Source organism: Pinus tabuliformis, chromosome 9 (assembly GCF_031772625.1).
Source record: "Pinus tabuliformis cultivar Carrire ecotype Pingquan chromosome 9, CPIR1, whole genome shotgun sequence".
NCBI lineage: Eukaryota > Viridiplantae > Streptophyta > Pinopsida > Pinales > Pinaceae > Pinus > Pinus tabuliformis.
This window is the reverse complement of record NC_142307.1, coordinates 592102663-592125733: the sequence shown is the minus strand read 5'-3', so window position 1 is coordinate 592125733 and position 23071 is coordinate 592102663.

Genomic DNA, 23071 nt, shown 5'->3' with positions numbered 1-23071 from the left:
TTTTAGGATTTATGAAATTTTCAGGATGGTTAATTTTTTTATTTATAGAGTACATCTTAATTTTTATGCTTTCTCAATGTTGATTTATAAGTGAAACTTTGATTTGAATTTTAATTGAAACTTGTAAGGTTTATTATAGATTTAATATTTAAAGAAGTTTAATTTGCTTTTCAACTTTTAAAATAAAATTTAATTTAGTTGTAAATTTTTAAAATATGAAATGTAATTTTTTTAACTCAGTGATTACCAAAGAGATGACATATTTGCAAATTTTTAAAATTATTTTTATCAAAAAGATGTATTGTTTTGGAAGTTCTTAAACTGTTGAGATCATTTTATAAAAAATAACCATTTAAGTGTTTAAAAGAATAAATTTATTTACAAATCAAATAAAATTACATACAATTTATTTTAATTAATTAATTTTATATATATATATAAAAGTTGGTTGATATATATATATATATATATATATATATATATATATATATATATATATATATATATATATATATATATATATATATATATATATATAATTATAATGTTTTACATGATAAGTAGATATAATATTTTGTGTTTCAAAAATAATCATAATTTGAGATACATTTGAAATATAAAAATGTAAATGCAAATTTATATGTTTTTCTCTTTCTCAATACACTTCATAATTTTTAGTGAAATTGTTAGATTTATAATATTTAAAATAAATATTCTTGAAACACTTAAATTATGTATAATGCGTATCTTATAACTTAAATTCGTAATTCTAACAATTCTTGTAAATTTTCAAAGAAATTTAATTTAAAATATATACCAAAAAAATTAAAACTTCGAAAAATTAAACTACAATATTTTGAAAATTTTGTTTTATATTTTAAACCTACAAACTTATTAGCTATTCTATTAAGTACTTTACTTAAAAAGGCAACAAAACTTTTAATACAATGCCTAATATATTAAATCATTCTATTAAATATGATGTTCAATATCTTTCATGAGTTACAACTAAAAATACTTGATTTGGAATATTCAATTTAAATTATAATATAATCCAATTTCAAATTTAAATAAAATGCATATGCTAATGTAAGTTTGGTCACTTGATTGTATTTCCAAACCAAGAAAATTCTACTAAAATTGCCCACTCCATAATTCTTCAATCTTTTGAATGGTTACTTTAATGTACAATTAAAATAATCTTTTAGAATATTATTTTCATCTCAAATAGGTAATGATAACTTTTAGTTTCAACCTTTTAAAAAGAAGACAAAAATAATATATTAATTTTTTATTGAAGAAATTATTTTTAAAAATAATAATTTTTTTATATTAATAATATATTATAAATATAGTAATAAATAAAAATAAATAAATAAACAATAATTTATAAAATAGTAATAAAAATAATTATTATGATTATCTATTGAATGGTTACTCATTTATACACCCATGCCCTCAGAAATCTCATTTCCTATGTACAACCAACATACCAACATTTATTTGTCTATTAGAATCATCATTCCTGGGGAAGGAAGTTTGAATGCCATGTAGAAATTTCACCTGTAGATCAACTGATATATGCAATGTACTAAAGCATAAAACTAGATCTACTTCTACCATAGACTTTGCAGAAGCTTAATCACATATGAGCAGTATCAAACAAGATCACATATACGTGAGAATGAGAAGCAATCACACATAACACAGAAATATAATCCGGGGAAAACAACAGCCTAAAACCCCACTCTTTGTATTATCATACAAGTGGAAATTATCTCCGATTACACAAAGCATCATACAAGTGGAAATTATCTTAGCTTTGAAAACCAACCAGCTCTTAGTACAATCAAAGAATACAACTCACAGACTGAACAGACAACACATGTGTCCATCCACAGCCCTCCAAGCCTCCTATTTCCTTCCACAATTTTTCTTGGGGACCAATGATGTCACATGTGTGAATTCTTTCTGCATGTAAGAGATATTCACAATAGAATATTCTTGCAACTGATAGTACAGTGTCCCTCCATCTGATCTCAACTGGGTCCCTGACAAAACTAACATGCATGAGTTATTTATGAGAGAATGTTCATTTATGAAATGCAGTAGTTACATGCATGCAAGAATTAATTAACTGAACTCATAATGAGTTCCTCCAACTGTTGGAACTAATCTAACTGGACTTAACTCAGTTAACTGAGCTAACTAATTACAACTCAAAATTACAACTCACTCTTATCTCTTTAACTAATGGATAAATCCCTTAATCAAAGGAATAACTGTTGCATGTCCTCACATAGACTTCATGTTTATTTTTCCTTAACTAATTAACTCAAGATGAATTAATTAATTAATTTACAAACAACTGCTAAGATCAAATTCGAATTTTACTTCACTATTTTAGTTCAAGGACTAACTAAAATAGGAAGGTATCCCGAAATGCTATTTATGGCAGTGCTATTTTTAGCACTTCTATATTTAGCATTTCTTGTTGCTATTTTAAACACTCCCTCTCAACAAGAAAGGGATTATCAGTCACCCCAATCCTGTCTCTGTGGAACTCGAACTTGCATTTTGACAACGCCTTAGTCAAAATATCTGCATCTTGCTCCTCAGTCAAAACATACAACAACATCATGATCCTCCTCACCACACACTCTCGAAGATGATGATGACATATATCTATGTGCTTGGACCTATCATGAAACATTGGATTCTCAAAGAGTTTTATGCAACTCTAATTATCGCAATATATCACTGTAGTATCCATCATCTAACCAAACATTCCCACTAGAATCTTCTGCACCCAAATGGCCTTCAGAGGATTGGGGAGTGGAGACATCCACTCATGCAGAGTACCCCACAAGTATCCCCGTCTCAGTTGTAGGATCTAGCTTCTTCCGAGCATCTTTGGTCACATGGCAGTAAACTGGTGATCCAAAGATTCAGAAGTAACTCACATCTGGTCGCTTCCCGAAAAAGGCCTCCATAGGCGTCTTCATCCCCAATATACGGTGAGGACTTCTATTCTGCAAGTATACTACTGTATTGCATGCCTTAGCCCACAGATGAAGTGGTAGGCTTTGGTCATGCAACATCGCACGAGCTACTCCCAATAGATCGGTTCTTCCTTTCAGCCACCCCATTCTGCTGTGGGTTATGGGGTGCTGTCAGCTCCCGTTTAATCCCTTTTGTTGCACAGAAGTCTTTAAATTGTTGGGAGACATACTCTCCACCATTGTCGCTATGCAAGGCTCTTATTTTATTTCCAGATTCTTTCTCTGTCGAGGCTTTAAACTCACAAAACCTCAAGAAGGTCTGATCCTTCTTTTGCATAAAGTAGATCCAACATCTACGAGAAAAATCATCAATAAAAATAACATAGTACCTTTGTTTAGCGGTGGAGGCTGTAGAGAATGGTCCACATACATCTGAGTGAACTCGCTCCAGGATTTCTCCAGCTCTACTGTCTCGATCCTGAAAGGAAGCTTTCGCATACTTACCCAAGGTACATCCTTTGCATGTATCCACTTGATCCAGCTTTCCCTTGGGTAGTCCGGTAGAAATTTGTTGCATGATCTTCAAGGCCCCGTGATGCAAGTGGCCTAGTCTTCTATGCCATAGCTCGCCAACATCTTGGCTTTGCACCACCTCTGCTTTGGAACTTAGTGCAGCACAGTCGTCTACCTCCAGCTTGTAGAGATTCTTTACTCGAATCCCAATTCGCTTGGTCTGTCCAGTGCCGATATGCCTCAGGAACACCTTTCCTTGACTAAAGACTACATCATAGCCTTTATCTTCTAGCATAGCAATGGACACAAGATTCTTCTTCAGACCCGATACATACTTTACATCAGTGAGGGTGAGAGGAGCTCCATGCTCCCTTTGAAACACAACCGTACCTTCACCTGAAACACGATACTTTCCATCATCGCCCATCTCGATGCGCATCTGGAGATCCTTCTCCTCCAGGGTACTGAAAAGATTCTTGTCACCTGACATGTGGAATGAAGCTCCACTGTCCAGGTACCAAACACATCCCACCATGGATGAAACCATGCATGCGATAAGAGAGAAATCCAACTCAAACTGTGAAGCGAGTGCCTCACCATCGGATCCCTTCGAGGATCCTTTCTTGGATTTCTTCTGTGGACAATTTGTAGCATAATGGCCCACTTCATGACAATGAAAGCATCACACTTTCGATTTGTCAAACTTCTTCCCACCATGAGAAGATTTGGATTGGGATGCCTTCCCTTTCCCTTTCCTAGTTTTACTCGCTAAAGCTAGATTTTCTTCATCATCTTGTTTTGATGAAGATCCATTCCTGGTGCTTCTTCTTATCTCGTCCTGCATCAAATCCGACCAAAGTCGTTCCCAATCTTGCAGTTTCTCCTTCCATTAACCGAGTCTTGGTAACTATGTCAGCTCTTAGGATGATCGAGGAGTGCAAGACTCACCATGTCATCATCAGCAGTCATGATCCCTACACTTCCAAGCTCATCCCTGCAGGTGGTGAGCTTGTTCAGGAAGGTAGAGATCGTGTCGCCCTTTTCACACTTGATTTTCCAAAGCTTGTCCTTCAGCGCCAGCTTCCTCTGATCGCTGCTATTCTGATACAGATCTTTCAATGTTTTCCACATCGAAAACAGAGTCTCCTTCCCATGGAGGCTCGAGACAATGTGGTCTTCAACTCCCTCCAGGAGGATTCTCCTTGCTCTAGCCACACATTTCTTCCATTCTGCCAATTCTTGGGCACTAGTTGCTGCAGGCTTGGGGACTTCTTGATCAATGAAGTCCTTCAGCCCGTTGTCCTCTAATATCACTTCCATGCGATCCTTCCAAACTATATAATTTGAGCTGCCATCAAGGGCATACTCAAGTCTCAAACCGTTGACTGCCATTGATGAAATATGAGATGTGATAAGAACTCGATATCTATATCAGGAACACTAAACTTCGTACTTCTCCCTTCTTTGTATACAGTTCTTCGCTTGATTCACCTTTGCTCCGATACCATGTAGAAATTTCACCTGTAGATCAACGGATATATGCAATGTACTAAAGCATAAAACTAGATCTACTTCTACCATAAACTTTGTGGAAGCTTAATCACATATGAGCAGTATCAAACAAGATCACATATAACTGAGAATGAGAAGCAATCACACATTACACAGAAATATAATCTGGGGAAAACAACAGCCTAAAACCCCACTCTCTGTATTATCATACAAGTGGAAATTATCTCAGATTACACAAAGCCTTAGCTTGAAAACCAACCAGCTCTCAGTACAATCAAAGAATACAGCTCACAGAGTTAACAGACAACACATGTGTCCATCCACAGCCCTCCAAACCTCCTATTTCCTTGCGCAATTTTTCTTGGGGACTAATGATGTCACATGTGTGAATTGGCCTCATCACACTCACTAAACTGGAAGAAGTAACTGCACAATCTCCAAGGAATAAATTCCTTCTGCATGCAAGAGATATTCACAATAGAATATTCTTGCAACTGATAGTACATTGTCCCTCCATCTGATCTCAACTAGGTCTCTGACAGAACTGACATGCATGAGTTATTTATGAGAAAATATCTAGTTATCTGAAGTGCAGTAGTTACATGCATGCAAGCATTAACTAACTGAACTCACAATCAGTTCCTCCAACTGTTGGAACTAATCTAACTGGACTTAACTCAGTTAACTGAGCTAACTAATTACAACTCAAAATTACAACTCACTCTTATCTCTTTAACTAATGGATAAATCCTTTAATCAAAGGAATAACTATTGCATGTCCTCACATAGACTTCATGTTTATTTTTCTTTAACTAATTAACTCAAGATGAATTAATTAATTAATTTACAAATAGCTGCTAAGATCAAATTCGAATTTTACTTCACTATTTTAGTTCAGGGACTAACTAAAATAGGAAGGTATCCCGAAATACTATTTATGGCAGTGTTATTTTTATCACTTCTATATTTAGCATTTCTTGTTGTTATTTTCAACATGCCATATATTATATTAAACCAGTAAATATATATTTTTATTAAAAAAATAATGCTATATAAATACATGTATTGTAAAAAGATATTTAAATATTTAAATAAATAATTACGATATAAAAATTAATTGTTTTAATATATATTTGATATATTAATTTATAATAATAAAAATAATTATTATTTATTTAGAATCGCTAAAACAATACTCATTTATACACCCATACCCTAAGAAATCTCATTTTCCATATGTAACCAACATCTATTTGTTTATTAAAATCATCATTCGGGGGCGGGGAAGGACGTTCCACCCATACCCTAAGAAATCTCATTTTCTATATGTAACCAACATGTATTTGTCTATTAAAATCATCATTCGGGGGCGAGGAAGGACGTTTGAATGGCATATATTATATTAAACTAGTAAATAAATATTTTTATTAAAAAAATAATATCTATTCGATATATTAATTATATTTAGTTTTATAATAAATTTTGTTTTTATGTTATTTTAAATTTTGGTAATAAATTGATTAATTTTTATTATTCTAAATTTTTTAAAACAATTTAAAATCTCTTTTATTGTATAATTAATTTAATTTATTTTATAATATTAATATTAATATATTTAATTCATATTATTAAAAAAAATAAACAAAATAACATAGTAGTAATGCCGAATCCTATTTCCGGATTCAAGGTTCGAAATCGTTAGCTATTTGCGGAATTGAGATATTATTATCCCTGCCAAGGACGGTATTATGCATTCGAAAATGCGTTGAATTTGAAATAATAATTTTCAGTTGAGCAAAAATTAAAAACAAATTTACAATGTTAAATTTATAAAACATTAATTTATTTTTTAGTTATATTAATTTGAATTTTTTTAATTTGTGATTGGTGAAAAAAGTTCGACAGAATCCCTAAAAGTTATTCGCATTTATTTGTCTAGTGATAACATTTGCGCGTAGTAAGAGTTGCCCGGAAAATTATGGAAATTATGGTCATATTTAAAGAAAATCTGCTAAGGATTTTTGTAAATCCAAGTTATAGCTGTTAAACTTCAAAATTTTAGGTGTCGTAAAGGTTTTTCATGGTGGTTAATCCATTTCCATCATCATAAACACACTCTACACACTCTCTCTGAAAGATTTTTTGAAATCTTTTTACCCGGATTCCGACCACTTTTAACCATCCGAACAATTCCTCCGCCTTGAGCCCTTCTTCCAACTTCGACCCTTATACTTCTTCCAACTTCGGCACTAAAAATGGATTTCATACCGTAAATGATGCAAACGGGACGGAAATTTATACATGTGAATTAAGTGCGTAAATTTCAACTTTACAGGATTGGTCGTAAGAGCGGGCAAAATTGATCGAAAAACGGCTCAAAATGTACATAAAAGAACGGCCGAGCTGATAGTAACAATTGCTCTGCACCAATGCAATTTCCTCACCATTATTTCGCCGCTCTTTGGTGCGCCGAGCTGCTTCTTCCCTCGCAATACCTGAAGCTTTTGTAGAGCTCGCTGGTCTGACATTTCAGACCTCAAATGAAATGAAATGCACGGAAATTCGTCCAAAAAAAAAAAAAAAAAAATTATCAATTTTTTTTCCCAATAACTGCAACCCGCATCGGCTGAAACGAAATTGCTACCAAAGGACTATCGGTCTCCATCGAGTTGCGGCGAAATTGAAGTTCATCCAGTCAAGTTTGAACGTGATACCATCGGACCGAGATTTGTCGCGAGGTTGAATAGCCTCCGGCTTTTGCCGACAATCTAAAATAGTTTTTAGTCGACCAAAAATCAAAAACAAATTTGTAATGTTAACTTTATAAAACAAATTAATTTATTTTTTTAATTATATTAATTTAATTTTTTCTAATTTGTGATTGATCAAATATTAAAAACAAATTTGTAATGTTAACTTAATAAAACAAATTAATTTATTTTTTAGTTATATTAATTCAATTTTTTTTAATTTGTGATGGGTGAAGAGAGCTTGGATTTTATTGGATAATGATGTTGCTGCAGCGTTTTGCAATACGAGATTCTGGGAGTGAAGTGTGCTTTAAATTAATGACTATAAGCACGACAGAATCTCTAAAAATTATTAGTATTTGCGTTTTGCAATACGAGATTATGGGAGTGAAGTGTGCTTTAAATTAATGACAATAAGCACGACAGAATCTCTAAAAATTATTAGTATTTATTTGTTTTTAATAGATTATTAGTATCTATTTGTCTTCAAGTCTATTAGAGAGTGATAGGATTTGACTTTTTTTATAATTAAATAAATCCTTATTTTTTTATGAAAATGAATTTCTAGGTGATATCACATTTTTATTTATTGTTGCATGTGAGAAAATAGGCCAGCTCATAGTTTTTCTATGGTCCATGTTTTATGAAGGAACCCAAGCATGAAATTGTTTTTGTAAGAGTGGCCACTCGCCATGGATTTCTGTGTGATTTCACAGTTGTATTTATATTTTTACCATTTGATTTTGGAGAATTAGCCATAAATTTTTGTGTGATTTCATAGTTTCATTTATATTTCCAGCAGAACCATTGTTCTACTAGTAATTTAAGGTTGCCCGTCAAACAATAAACTTTTATGCCAATATACTTGACTTTTATGCTAGTTCACTCATACTAGATAATAAATTCTCGAGATTTTATTATTGAAACTAACTCCAAAACATATTAACATAACAAGAATTTTATTGTTTATTTATTGCAATGAACTCTAAAATATATTAATATAACAACATGGTTAATATTATTTTATTTTTTCTACTTTCTAAATGTTTAATCAAAACTTATTAGCACTAACCAATTTTTTTACCACTATTTATCATCCTTACCTCTGAAGGAGTTTATTGCTAATAGTTAAGCCCTATGGAGTCTGGCCCTTATTGCTATGCATGGGACCTATGCACCAAATCCATGTACCAAATCCTTCCTAAAGCGATAATTGTTAATTGATATTGGTTAATCATAAGTTTTTTTTTTAATTTTCAAGGGATATTTTTTGTTTTTTTTTCAAATTCATTAAAAATAATTACAAAATTTGTGAAAGGCTTTGTTAAGATAAAAATCAAGAAGAGTTAAAATCCTTACAATAAAAATCAAGAAGAATTAAAATCCCTTTTGTTTCCTGAGTTTAGCATTAGTTCATAAATTTGATTATTTTAAATTTTAAAGTTTGCTTGATAATATGTTTAATCATTTGAAATTCAAAATATTTAACATTTTATATGTATATAATTTAGAAATATTTATGAATGAATTTTTTAATTAATTAATTAATTTAATTAACTAATAAATTAAATTAATTTTTATAATATTTAGATAATAATATTGTATTTAAAAAATATGTATTAAAATTATGAAAATTTAGTTTTTTTTTTTTTCCTTTTTCAAAATAGTATCAATGGAATAAATTAAATTGTATTTATATTTTAAGTGGTTTGTGACTATTCTAAATACGATATCATTCATTTTTATATTTAATTATCACATAGTCTATTTTCATTCACAAAGACGAGGTGTTTGGGTTTTACAAATCTATATTACAAAGTAAAAATTTGAATGTATGCGTATGCCTTTAATTTATGCTTATAAAAAATATGTTTTCATATTTACAAATTTTTATTTTAAGTAGTAATTTAATTAAATTTGTAGAAAACAAATTTAAGTGTAGTGGATAATAATCATTCATTTTAGCGATTTGATATAAACTTGATTCTCTCTCACACACATAAAAATATAATATTAGTCAATTGAGTTTATCTCCTATGGCTCCAAAGAATGATTGAGAACCCCAATCATTCTACTTGTTATTTGATACATATACCTTAGTGGCCACTCTCTTCTTTACTTGCACAAATTTTATATTTGATTTGAAACATACTTTGATAATAATTATATATGCTTTTAACATTATAAAAAATTTAATATAAATTATTTAATATTTTTTTTTATTAAAGAGGAATCCGCAACTGGAGCGTCTCGCAACTGGAATAACATGGGGTCAGACATAACATGGGGTAACATGGGGTGACGGCTACCACTATAACCCCTGGGAACTGCGCCCGCCCCTCTCCATAGCTTCGAGCTAGTCTGGGGGATTTGAATTCGTGACCTTCAATACAGAGCCCGCCTTTCTAAGGAACTTCACCACATTGTGATTACCAACTCGCCTACCCCGTGGGGCTTAAATTATTTAATATTCATCAAAAAGATAAAATAGATATAAAACATTAGGCAAAGTAAAATAAATATTAAATATCATTAGATTCATGTAATTTTAATGAAAAACTCAATTATTTTAATGAACATAACTATCCATCAAATTTAACCTCATTCCTATAAACAATATTTAATAATGAAAAAATTAGAGTTCTAAGCCTATGTTATTGTGTATATCAAATATGTGGAGAACCATTCCTAGTGAGTCAAAGAAAGTGTACAATAAATTATAATCACAAAAACTTAAAGTTTATGAAAAAAACCATCTACAAATATAATTCTTATTATAATGCAACAATGAATTCTCTTTGTTATTTTAGTTGTAATGTTTATTAATATACAGTTGTATTTCATTAATAGTTTTTAACACAATTTAATTATAATTAAACTAAGCCATAGGGAACGCTAGCTATACGGCCTTGTTTTAACATGTTTTGATGTTTGTGTATCAAGAAATAACTACCGTGTAAACATGTGCTGCTATGGATATAAAGAGCATGTAAACATGTGATGCTATGGATATGAAGAGCATGTTGTTGTTGCAGGGGATACATGAACTTTTTAGTCGGGTACATGCCTTCACGCCTCAACTTTCACTGTTATTTGTTTAATTTTTAGGACGGGTAAGTTTTTTAGCCAGTAATACATAACAATCCTTTTAGCTTCTTTATTGATGATTTATAAGGTCTATATTCTAATATAAACTTATAAGATACACAATAAATTTATTGTTAATTTGCTTTTCATTTTTAAAATATGAAATTGAAAATGTGATAGAATCATCTATTATGAAGAGATGGATTATTTAAGAAATTTCCAAATCAATGATACCATCCCATAAACCAGTTCATTCAAATGGACAATTAGAAGGAGCTATTTTAGAAAATAACTAATAAATTTATTTTTTTAATTAATATTATATATGAATTAGTTATGCTGAAATTTTATATTTTTATTTGAATACATTTCATTACATTTATGTAAAAAATTAATTAATATAAATAGGCATATATATATATAAAATTTTTAAATTAATATTATATATTAGTTAAATTGATATTAGATGGTATTCATATATATATATATATACACACATTTTAGTGTTTTCACATCATGAGTAGATATAATTTTGTAATTAGTACATAATGTAATTAGAAAAATGTACATTGACTTTGTGAGTCTTTCTTTTTCTGTGCACTTTATAATCTTGGGTGAAATTGTAGTTTATTTGTTATTTAAAATGTGTATTTTTGGGTATAGTAGAGAGTTCTGGGGTGATTAAAAATTTCTTGGGCAAAAATCCAGGGATGTTTGTGTGGTGTAGCCCAAGGTGGGTTTTATCCCTAGATGATTTTAAAGGATTAGATGCCCCTGCATCCAAGCTACTCAAGCCACAAGTTAGGTGTGAAAATTGTGCAAATCTTCTTAGGACTCACATTGCATAACAAACAAACAAAAAATGTATCTTTGAAATATATAGATTATGCAGATTTTGATGATTTCAACAAAAATAATATAAAATCTTAGACAAATTTAATTGAAAATATGTCTATGTGGTTTGGCCCAATGCGGGTGTTTAGAGACTTAGATGCCTTTAGGTCCAAGCTACTCAAGCCACAAGTTAAGTGTGGAAATCCTCTCAAGACTCAGATTGTCTAACAAACCAAAAAAAAAATACCTTTGAAATATTTAAATTATACAAATTTTAGTGATGTCAACAAAATAAAATAAAACCTTCCCCAAATTTAAATTTAATTAAAAAAAATTGGAAAAATTTCACTCTAATTTTTAGAAATTTTATTTTTTATTTTAAACCTACAAACTTATTAATTATTCCTTTAACTAAAATAAAGAAGACAAGTAGTCTCTAGTATAATGTCGAACATTAAATCAATTCTATTAAATATAATGCCCATTACTTTTCATCAACTACAACCTGAAATACTTGGTATCCAATTGCTATCATAATCTTTAGGGAGTTAAGCCTATCCCTCAACCTTGAGGAAAGAATCCCTCCATCTAGACAGACCAATAAAATTTCATATTAATCCTCGCCTATCCATCAACCTAGAGGAAAAAATCCCTCCTTCTGGACAAACCAATAAAAATTCATATTAAGCCTCTATCCTAACCTTTAGGGAGTAAAGGCTATTAAATCCCTCCATATAGATAGTCTAATAAAAATTCATATTAAGCCTCTATCATAAACTTTAACCTTTAAGGAGTAAAGTCTATCTCTCAACCTTGAGGAAAAAATACTTCCATCTGGACAGACCAATAAAAATTCATATTAAGTCTCTAAGGAGTAAAGCCTATTCCTCAAGGGAAAAAACCCTCTATCTGTATAGAACAATACTCTCAGATGGAAAAATACTTTTTTTTTACAATGAAATAAATCGCACTTGAAGCAGCTCTCCACTTTATCCAAATGTATATGTAGATAATCTTGTTTGGGATTGGACTAAAAATCTGTGAAAACCAAATTTCCCCACTTCACCATTACACCACAACCACATAACTTATCCTGTTTGGTTCAACTATTTCACCCCACGCAGTTTTACCCCTCCTACATATTGGAGAGGGCGATATCTCAATTATGTTTGTTCCAGGCCGATATAATAACCCTAAGCCTTTTTCCTGGTTCTTTTTAGAATGTAGCCCTGGTGGATATTGAGCTTGCCGCTTCGCTTGGTTTCGTAGTAGGAATTGTTTTGCTGGAATCTGGGCAAAAAAAAATTGCTTTGTTATTTAAAATTGGTTGGTGGTCGACCTAGCTTTGACGAGACTATTTGTGAGCAAGGATTCTTATTACAGTGAATACCATTGTGAACGATATTATTTTCTTCTTTCCCAGGACACTATGTACAAGGACATGAGAGAACTATACCCTTTGCCCTATATCCTAAGATAAAGTTAGCATAAACCAACCTCTTACAAATAGACACAACAGCACCCAAGGCCAGCTCAGAGAAATTAGCATCCTACCTCCTCCGAAAATTCAACCACCTAGCAAACCTCCAATTACTAGCAGCAGATACTAGAACAATGGTCAAAACGTGATTCTATGGTTTTCACTAGCTATTAAATAGAACCTAGCATGATGAAAAGAAAGGAGAGTCATTCATTAAACCATCTCAAACATAAGAATAGTTGTGCCAAACAAAGACCTAAGAATAGTCGTCGTAGTTAAGCACAAAATCCATAAACCAAGAAGCAATAAATCCCCTTTTATTGGAGAGCTAAGGTATTGATTATGCGAATATATGAATTAGTTGCAGTTAAGATGCGGGTTTGGGATGAGAAGAGGAAAGAAATAATGAGGGGTATTCTCACTTATGCACTGGACCTTCATTCACGAAGCTTTCGAGCAGTATGATGATGGTGTGGAGTAAGTTTAGAGTGGGTCCCACAGCTCTATGTTTTCAGGTGACGGCTAGTGATCCTCATCCTATTACGATTAGTGTGGTTCACTAAGTTGTTATAGCAATTCTTGTCCTGTTATCCACTGCAACAAGCACTAAAAAGCTCCAGTCAACCAGGCAGTAACTATTGTCGAAAGGTGCCTATGTTGCTCTTGGAGAATATGGATTGTACAACAAAACAGAACATTAAACCCTGAGAATCTCCACTTCCCTATTATGAGGCATAAAAAATGAAAGCTTATACAAGTAAGTTGATTCAGTTGAGTACGCATATGAGTCATTTGCTTCTATTAACCCATCACTATCTCATCTAGCATATTGATAGCCTGATTCATAATAACCAAACACAAGGTACCAAAAGCCCCATCAAAGCCAATAGTTAAGGTGGTAAAGGTACAGTTAGTTGATCAAGTTAAACCACATAGAAAAGAATCATCATTAGAAGGGAAGGCATCATGAAGAGAGGCCATAGAGGTAGCATTAGTATGAAAATGAGATCAAAAGCTAGTTGCATATCCAAATACAAATATAGATTCAGTAGCAGGTCCCTAATCCTAGATCAAGGTTGAGTCCATGTTTGAGAGCCAATAGGATTAGATTCCATAGTAGTACCCACCAATGAAGTAGCACTACCACTATATAGAATGCACTTGATGAAAATAGATATAACCATATAGAGCCATCATCTTGCCTAGTTCCATTTGATGACCTAGTAGCAGGTCCTCTAGTTTTAGAGCTAGAGCCTTACCCTGGGTCCCTCCTTGTTTTAGAGCCCTAACCCCTTGATAACTGACTGGATCTAGTAGCATCAGTAGCAGAGACATAGGTAGCAAGAGTCGAAGTGTTTGAGTCAGTTTAATAGTTTGTTTTAGCCCTCGTAGCATATTGAGTTTTGGATAGAGAACCATCTCGAGCAGATTAAGTTCTTGTCGGGGATCCATATCCAATTGGAAATTGACTAGTTTTAGTTGAACCACTGCCACCCATACCCATAGCAGTAGAAAACAAGCAACAATAAAGCCAGAAGCAGAGATGGAGGTAGTGGATTCACCTGCAACAAAGCAAGAAGCAACACAGGCAAAGGTTGCAGTCCCACCTGTTGGAGAGTCAGCTTCACCCGAAGAGGCAAGGATGGAGATAAAGGTGGGATCATAAGTGTTATCATAATAAAAAGAGGCTAAGGCATTGGAATAAATGGCAGGAGTTGGAGTTTACCTTGCAGAATCATAACTAGTTTCAATTGATCTAGTTCCAATTGATTGAGTCTAAGAATCACCTCATCGTCCTGCGTACTTCCTTGTCCCAGCAGGCTTATTAGTGTAGGCATAAATCACCTGCCATCAAACAATCATTACTATATCCATTCACGAAAATAGGGAAAAAAATAAGTCATATGAACAACTTCTGCAATAAAAACTGATGAAAAAACTTTGAAGTCTAATCTCGGCCAAACCACTCTAATTTTAAGTCTCAAGGCTGCCTCCTTATCAGCCAACAATTTGCTTTTATTTTGCTCCAATTGACTTCTACATTTTGAAATTCTTTATTAAGATAACCAGGCACTTCTGACTTTGTAGAACTTCCGACTGCCCCTCTACCTCCGCCTACTCATCCTTAATTTGCCTATCATGAGACCATTATATTGCTGCCTGCTTAAACTTATTGAGATTGTGAGAAAAATGGATGCAAATTCAAAAATAGATACATCAAAAGGGACCCACTGATAAAAAAAACCAAGAAATCAAAATCCTCCTCCAGCCAAGAGAGTTGAATTTGAAAGGACTTCGAGGTTTCCTCCCAACTTTTACAACTTTAGATAAAAAAAGGAAATGATCAAATTCTCCGTGTAGGAACCCATTGTCTAAATCTGTCATGATTAGAAATCCTCTCTTTCCCCCACGCTGATTCCTTAAGGTAATACTAAGTTTTATAGGTTCAATATCATAAATACCTTTATCCTCTAGCTTCCCCAACAAAAAAATCAGACAAAGAGTCGCATAGTAGGTCCCCAAATAGAAGATAGACCCAAGGAAAATTTCAAGACACCACCAATGAAAATATTCCCTTTACTCAGTAACTCCATTCTTACAAAAAATCTCGTTAAGGAACCCTATCATCATATGGACCATATATGTTTAGGAGAGCCATCTCCTTCCCAAGCTCCTGGGAATACAGGACTGTGCTCAAACCTAACTACACAGACGAGCGACAGATCCTGAGAGGAACCATCCCTTTGCACAGACAAAGGAACATTCGTAGGGACACCTATCGGCCATAGCGCATTCAGAAGGAAGCCCATCATATTGATGCTCCCCATAGGTTCTGCCCCTTTCACAGGCTCCTCACCGAATATATTAACAACCCTAGCCTCCAAAGCTGCCACCAGAGAAGAATAATGAGAGGTAGGTTCTTTTAAAGTAGAAACCTTCCCCTTCTCACCCTCTGTTGTAAAGTGAGCAGTCTCTCCTGGATTGGTTATTGAAGTGTCTACTTCCCCTTATCACCAAATACATGGCCACCACCAGGCCGTACCCTGAACTGAAGACGAGGCCATCCACAAAGCGCAACTCTTTGATCTCTACTATACCCAGTCAGGGTAGAGGGGCATGGATTCGGACAAACAAGAATGGAATCCAAAGAAACAGGCTTAGTTGGATAGCCTGGTTCAATCCATGACGGAAAGGAAGCCAATCTAAAACTATTCGAAAGAAAAGCTCCTCTGTTAATTGTTGAAAATGCAACAAGATGATGGAGCTTAGTGAAAAGAAGTCACCTTCACTAAATGAGCCCACAGACTATTTTTGGCACAAAGCCTATTTTTAGACTATGTCTATTTTTAGACATATGGATCATGGTCTATGAGTTGCAGAATGATATTTATGGATGATTTGTCATGTTGGTAAAAATAGATGGAGCTCTATTTTTAGACATATGGGCGGAGTCTATTTTTAGACTGCTAGTCAAAAAATAGAACAATTGAATATTATTAGCTCTTAATAATATTTGGACTATAAACATTATCTTATCCTCTTGCAACACTTTAGTTCGAGCTACGGATGTGGCACATGCAACTGCCAGAAGGAAATACCCTTTTCCTATGGGTTAGTTGAGCTATTGTGTGATGGACTTTAGTTAGAACTCAAGTGATTGAGTTTGGTGGAGTTGATTGAGTAGTTGATGGAGTTGTGTTCAGTTTGACTTAGTTGAACTAGTTGTATTTAGTCTAACTGCCAAATACAGTAGTGATGAGTGATGTGAATTAATTATTAATTAATTCACTAATTATTAACTCATAAATCAACTAAAGGATACATCAATTAACTTAGTGCATGGATAGTTCAGTGGAGACAAGTGTTAGAGGTGGGTGAAAGGGTGAGACTACTATCAATTGTGACTATAGCTGTGCATGAGATTTGCACAATCATTGATTGAGATTGCCATTGAGTATTGCGCAATACAAACGAAGGGAATTTGAACTTGGATCTGATCCATTCTCTACTTGGATTGTGCAATAGAGGCAGGCAAACATTGGAGGAGATTTGAACCCGTGACTTGTTCAGATCTGAGCTAGTTTTGTGAGTAGCATGTGGAGATAGTACTGAGTACTTGTGAGGAGTATTGTACTATGTATTGTTACATGTTCTCTATCATTATAATATATATATAGTTGGGGGTTTTCAGCTGTATGCTTTCCGCATTACATACTGTGTTGATATGTGTGATTGATGTTTCAATGTGCACATGCGATTGTTTTTTTATTCCGCAAATTGATGATCAACGGTAGAGGAGGTTATGTATTATGCATGCATTCCGCAAATAGTGTATAATCAGGATAATCTCTATGAATAAGTGTTATATTATTCAGAAAGTGATTACATTTTATTTCTTTAGGCAGAGTCTATAATCGGGCCAAGTAGCCTCTGGATTCATCCTTATTTTGGAAGGTGAGATATCCGGTAAATGCCCATACAGTCAATCTCTGCATGAGAAATACCTTGTTCTCACGAGTTTTAGATTAGAAGCGGTTGAGTTTTGAGCTGGTGGAATTCAAATTTGCAGCAGTGTTTTCTTGGTGTCGAAGTTGAAATGTCTTTCAACGGATTGCGATTGGAGTATGCCCTTGAAGGCAGCTCAAATTATATTGCATGGAAAGACAGGATGGAGGCGGTGTTAGATGACAATGGGTTGAAGGAGTTCATAGATGCTGAGGTCCCAAAGCCTACTGATGCTGCTCAAGTTGAGGCTTGGCAAAAGAAGACAGCAAAGTGTCGAAGGATTTTGTTGGAGGGCGTGAAGGATCACATTGTATCCAACCTGCATGGAAAGGCTTCTCCATACTTGATGTGGAAAGCGTTGACAAATTTATTCCAAAGCAAGAGTGACCAGAGGAAGTTGGCGCTCAAGGATAAACTCAGAAACATTAAGTGTGAGAAAGGAGATAGTATGCCCAAGTTCTCAAGAAGTTCACCCAATGCCGGGATGAGCTGGGAAGTGTGGGGGTGACTATCAATGATGAGGACTTGGTGAGATTGGCTCTCCTTGGTCTTCCGAAGAGTTGACATTCCTATCAGGACTTTATCAATGGTCAGGAGAAATTGCCAGGATGGGAGAGACTTTGGTCTGATCTTGTGCAAGAGGAGATCAAGTGGAATACCAGGGACGGATCTTCATCAAAGGCATCTGATGAAGAAAATTGTGCTTTGGATGCCAAAGAAAAGAAGGGGAAGAACAAGAAAGCTTCTCATTCCGGTGCGAAAGGCAAGAAGCAGGACATGTCCAAGGTGAAGTGCTTTCACTGTCACCAGCAAGGACATTATGCCACAAACTGTCCGCAGAAGAATAAAAATAAGCAAGTTGTTGGATCTACAGCGGGAGAGGCCTTAGCCTCGCAGTTTGAGCTGGATTTTTCGATGATCGCATGGTTGGTATCAAGTGTGATGGGATCGGTATAGTTCTTGGACAGTGGTGTGTCTTTTCACATGACACATGATTGAGATTTGTTTTTTGATCTAGATGAGAAAGATCTTGGAGTGCACATCGAGATGGGCGATGATGGTAGGTACAGTGCGACCGGTATCGGTACCATTTACTTTAAGAGGGAGTCTGGTAAACCCTTCATATTGAAGGAAGTGATTCATGTTCCAGGATTGAAGAAGAATCTTATCTCTGTGGCGATGTTAGAAGACAAGGGATATGATGTTGTCTTCAGCGAGGGAAAGGCTTTCCTGCGCAGTAAGACAACTGGAGAAACCCGGAAGATAGGGGTTCGAGTCAAGAACCTTTATCAATTGCATGTAGATGGCTGCAGAACAATGGCATGCAAGGTAGAACGATTGGTGAGACAGGATGATGGCGAGCTGTGGCACCGGAGATTGGGCCACCTTCACCATGGAGCCTTGAAGATACTGCAACAGATTTCTACTGGGCTTCCTAAAGGCACTCTTGCGCAGTCAGATCAGTGCAAGGGGTGTACTTTGGGAAAATTTGTGAAAGCCACCTTTCACGAGAAGGATAGTCGTGCCACGACGATCCTTGAGAGAATTCACACGGACGTGTGTGGACCTTTCTTAGTAGATTCGACAGCAAAGCACAAGTACTATGTGATCTTTGTTGATGATTTCTCTCGAAAGTGCTGCATCTTCTTCATGTAGAAGAAGAGCGAGACATACTCAAAGTTCTGTGAGCTCAAAGCACTGGTAGAGAAGGAATCGGGGAAGAAGGTGAAGGCTCTTAGGAGCGACAATGGTGGTGAATTCATCTCTTGCGAGTTCAAGGACTTCTGCATTGCAGAATGGATTCGAAGAGAGTTCATAGCTCCCCATAACCCACAACAAATGGGGTTGCTGAGCAGAAGAACAGAACGATCGTGGGTGATGCACAGGCGATGTTGCATGATCAGGGCCTACCCCTTCACTTGTGGGCGGAGGCATGCAATACTGCAGTATATGTATAGAACCGTTGTCCTCACAAGATACTTGACATGAGTACACCCGAGGAGGCTTATTTTGGTAAGAGGCCTGATATTTCCCATTTGAGGATTTTTGGTTCTCCTGTTTACATGCATGTGACGAAGGATGCCAAGAAGAAGTTGGAGCCGACCGCAGAGGTTGGGATATTTGTGGGGTACACTGATACGCCCCAAAACTATCGTGTGTATTTGCCAGACAGTTGCAAGACTGTTGTGCGATGGGATATCAAATTTCAGGAGGAGAAAGCCATGAAGTGTTCACTAAGAGGGAGCCACACTTGCATGTAGATGAGGAGCTATTAGTTCCTAAGGATGAGCTTCAGGATGTGGATCATCCACAAGATGAAGTTCATGGAGTGGAAGAGACCACTCATGCAGCGCCAACCATTAGAGGGCAAAAGCGCACTACAGAAGCTGAGTGACTGGCTCAAGATGCAGAGAAGGTTGTAGGACCACCTACAACACAGTGCAGACAGAGATAGTCACCTGATCGGTACACTAGATACATGGCTCTTGTGAGCAAATGTGTCGTGATTGAGCCATCCTATTTTGAGGAAGCTGTGGAGGATCCCACATGGGTAGATGCCATGGTGGAAGAGTATGATTCGATTCTCATAAACAATGCATGGGAGATCGTCCCAAGACCGGAGGGGAAATCAGTGGTGGGTTCGAGATGGATCTACAAAGTGAAGCAGGCAGCTGACGGGAGTGTGGAGAAGTACAAGGCAATATTTGTTGCCCGAGGCTTCTCACAGATAGAGGGGATCGATTATGAGGAGACCTTTGCACCTGTCACAAGGTATTCTTCCATACGGACGATTCTTGCTCTCTCAGCGTAGATGGGGTGGCACATCCATCAGATGGATGTGAAGACTGTGTTCCTCAACGGAGTCATTGAGGATGACGTGTACATAGAGTATCTCGAAGGTTTCGAGATCTTCAGCAGCGAGTCGCATGTGTGCAGGCTCAAGAGAGCGCTGTATGGGTTGAAACAAGCACCTCGTGATTGGTACACATGGATAGACAGTTATTTCACCGGACTGGATTCTCCAAGAGTGAGGCGGATCCTAACCTATACTAGATTGTGGTGGAGGGTAAGTTGTTGATCATTTTACTTTACGTAGATGATTTTATTTTGATGGGAGATGAGCTGTTGATACTTTCATGCAAGGAGGATCTTGCTAAAGAGTTTGAGATGAAGGACTTGGGCCTCCTTCATTATTTCCTAGGATTGGAAATTTGGCAGCGCAGTGATGGACTATTTGTTTCTCAGGGTAAGTATGCCCGGGAGATACTGGAGAAGTTCAAAATGCATGGCTGCAAGCCTGTTGATATTCCTCTTCCTGGAGGTTGGAGGAAGGAGGATGCTACTTCAGTGGAGGTAGTGGACGCCACTGTTTATCGACAGTTGGTGGGGTCGCTTATGTATCTGGTCAATACACGACTCGATATATGCTATGCTGTTAACCAGCTTTCACAAGTTATGGTTAAGCCAACCAAGCTCTTCTGGAAGGCAGGCAAGCATGTATTGCATTATCTCAGAGGCACATCAAGATATGGATTGTGGTACAAACAGGAGGATGAGGTGAAGCTACGTGGCTTCACAGATGCAGATTGGGCAGGGAACCCAATGGACAGAAAGAGCACATCTGGAGGGATCTTCAGTATCGGGTCGACAGCAGTTTCTTGGTACAGTAGGAAGCATAGATCTGCAGCACTCACTTCAGCAGAGGCCGAGTACATGGCAACAAGTTTGGCTGCATGCGAGGCTATATGGATGAGGAAGATCCTGGTCGGGTTGTTTGGGTCACACTTGGAGCCTACTGTGATTTATTGTGATAACCAGAGTTGCATTAAACTCTCGGCTAATCCAGTATTTCATGATAGATCCAAGCACATCGACATCATGGACCATAATATCAGAGATTGTGTGCAGCGGAGAATCATGTTACTTTCATACATTCCCACGGAGGATTAGGATGCTGATATCTCGATGAAGGCGCTCACTAGGAGCAAATTCGAATACCACAGAGGCAGGATAGGGGCTACAGATAATCCATTTCTTGTTAAGAGTGTGTTTTGAAAATGCAACAAGATGATGGAGCTTAGTGAAAATAAGTCGCCTTCACTAAGTGAGTCCACAGGCTATTTTTCACGCAAAGTCTATTTTTAGACATATGGATCATGGTCTATGAGTTGCAGGATGCTATTTATGGATGATTGGTCATGTTGGTAAAAATAGATGGACCTCTATTTTTACACATATGGGCGGAGTCTATTTTTAGACTGCCAGTCAAAAAATAGAACAGTCAAATATTATTAGCTCTTAATAATATTTGGACTATAAACATTATCTTATCCTCTTGCAGCACTTCAGTTCGAGCTACGGATGTGGCACATGCAACTGCCAGAAGGAAATATGCTTTTCCTATGGGTTAGTTGAGCTACTGCATGATGGACTTCAGTTAGAACTCAAGTGATTGAGTTCGGTGGAGTTGATTGAGGAGTTGATGGAGTTGTGTTCAGTTTGACTTAGTTGAACTAGTTGTATTTAGTCTAACTGCCAAATACACTAGTGATGAGTGATGTGAATTAATTATTAATTAATTCACTAATTATTAACTCATAAATCAACTAAAGAATACATCAGTTAACTCAGTGCATGGATAGTTCAGTGGAGACAAGTGTCAGAGGTGGGTGAAAGGGTGAGACTACTATCAGTTGTGACTATAGCTGTGCATGAGATTTGCACAATCATTGATTGAGATTACCAATGAGGATTGCGCAGTACAAACCAATGGAATTCAAACTTGGATATGATCCATTCTCAACTTGGATTGTGCAGTAGAGGCAGGCAAACAATGGAGGACATTTGAACCCGTGACTTGTTCAGATCTGAGCTAGTTTTGTGTGTAGCATGTGGAGATAGTACTGAGTACTTGTGAGGAGTATTGTACTATGTATTGTTACATGTTCTATATCATTATAATATATAGATAGTTGGGGGTTTTCAACTGTATGCTTTCCCCATTACATACTGTGTTGATATGTGTGATTGATGTTTCAATGTGCGCATGTGATTGTTTTCTTATTCTGCAAATTGATGATCAATGGTAGAGGAGGTTATGTATTATGCATGCATTCCGCAAATAGTGTATAATCAGGATAATCTCTGTGAATAAGTGTTATATTATTCAAAATTTCTACGCTAATCGAATCCCTTTAATATACCAAATATTTTGTTAGTTCTCGACCATAAAATCTTACAATTTCCTTCCAGCTTGTCTTCTCGATCTCAAAATCACGTTGTCCTGTACGTCTGTAATATGGAATGGGGTACAACAGGAGGGGAAACCTTACCTTGAATCCAATGCAATTGAAGGTTATCTTCCGGAGGCGTTCATTATACAAGTT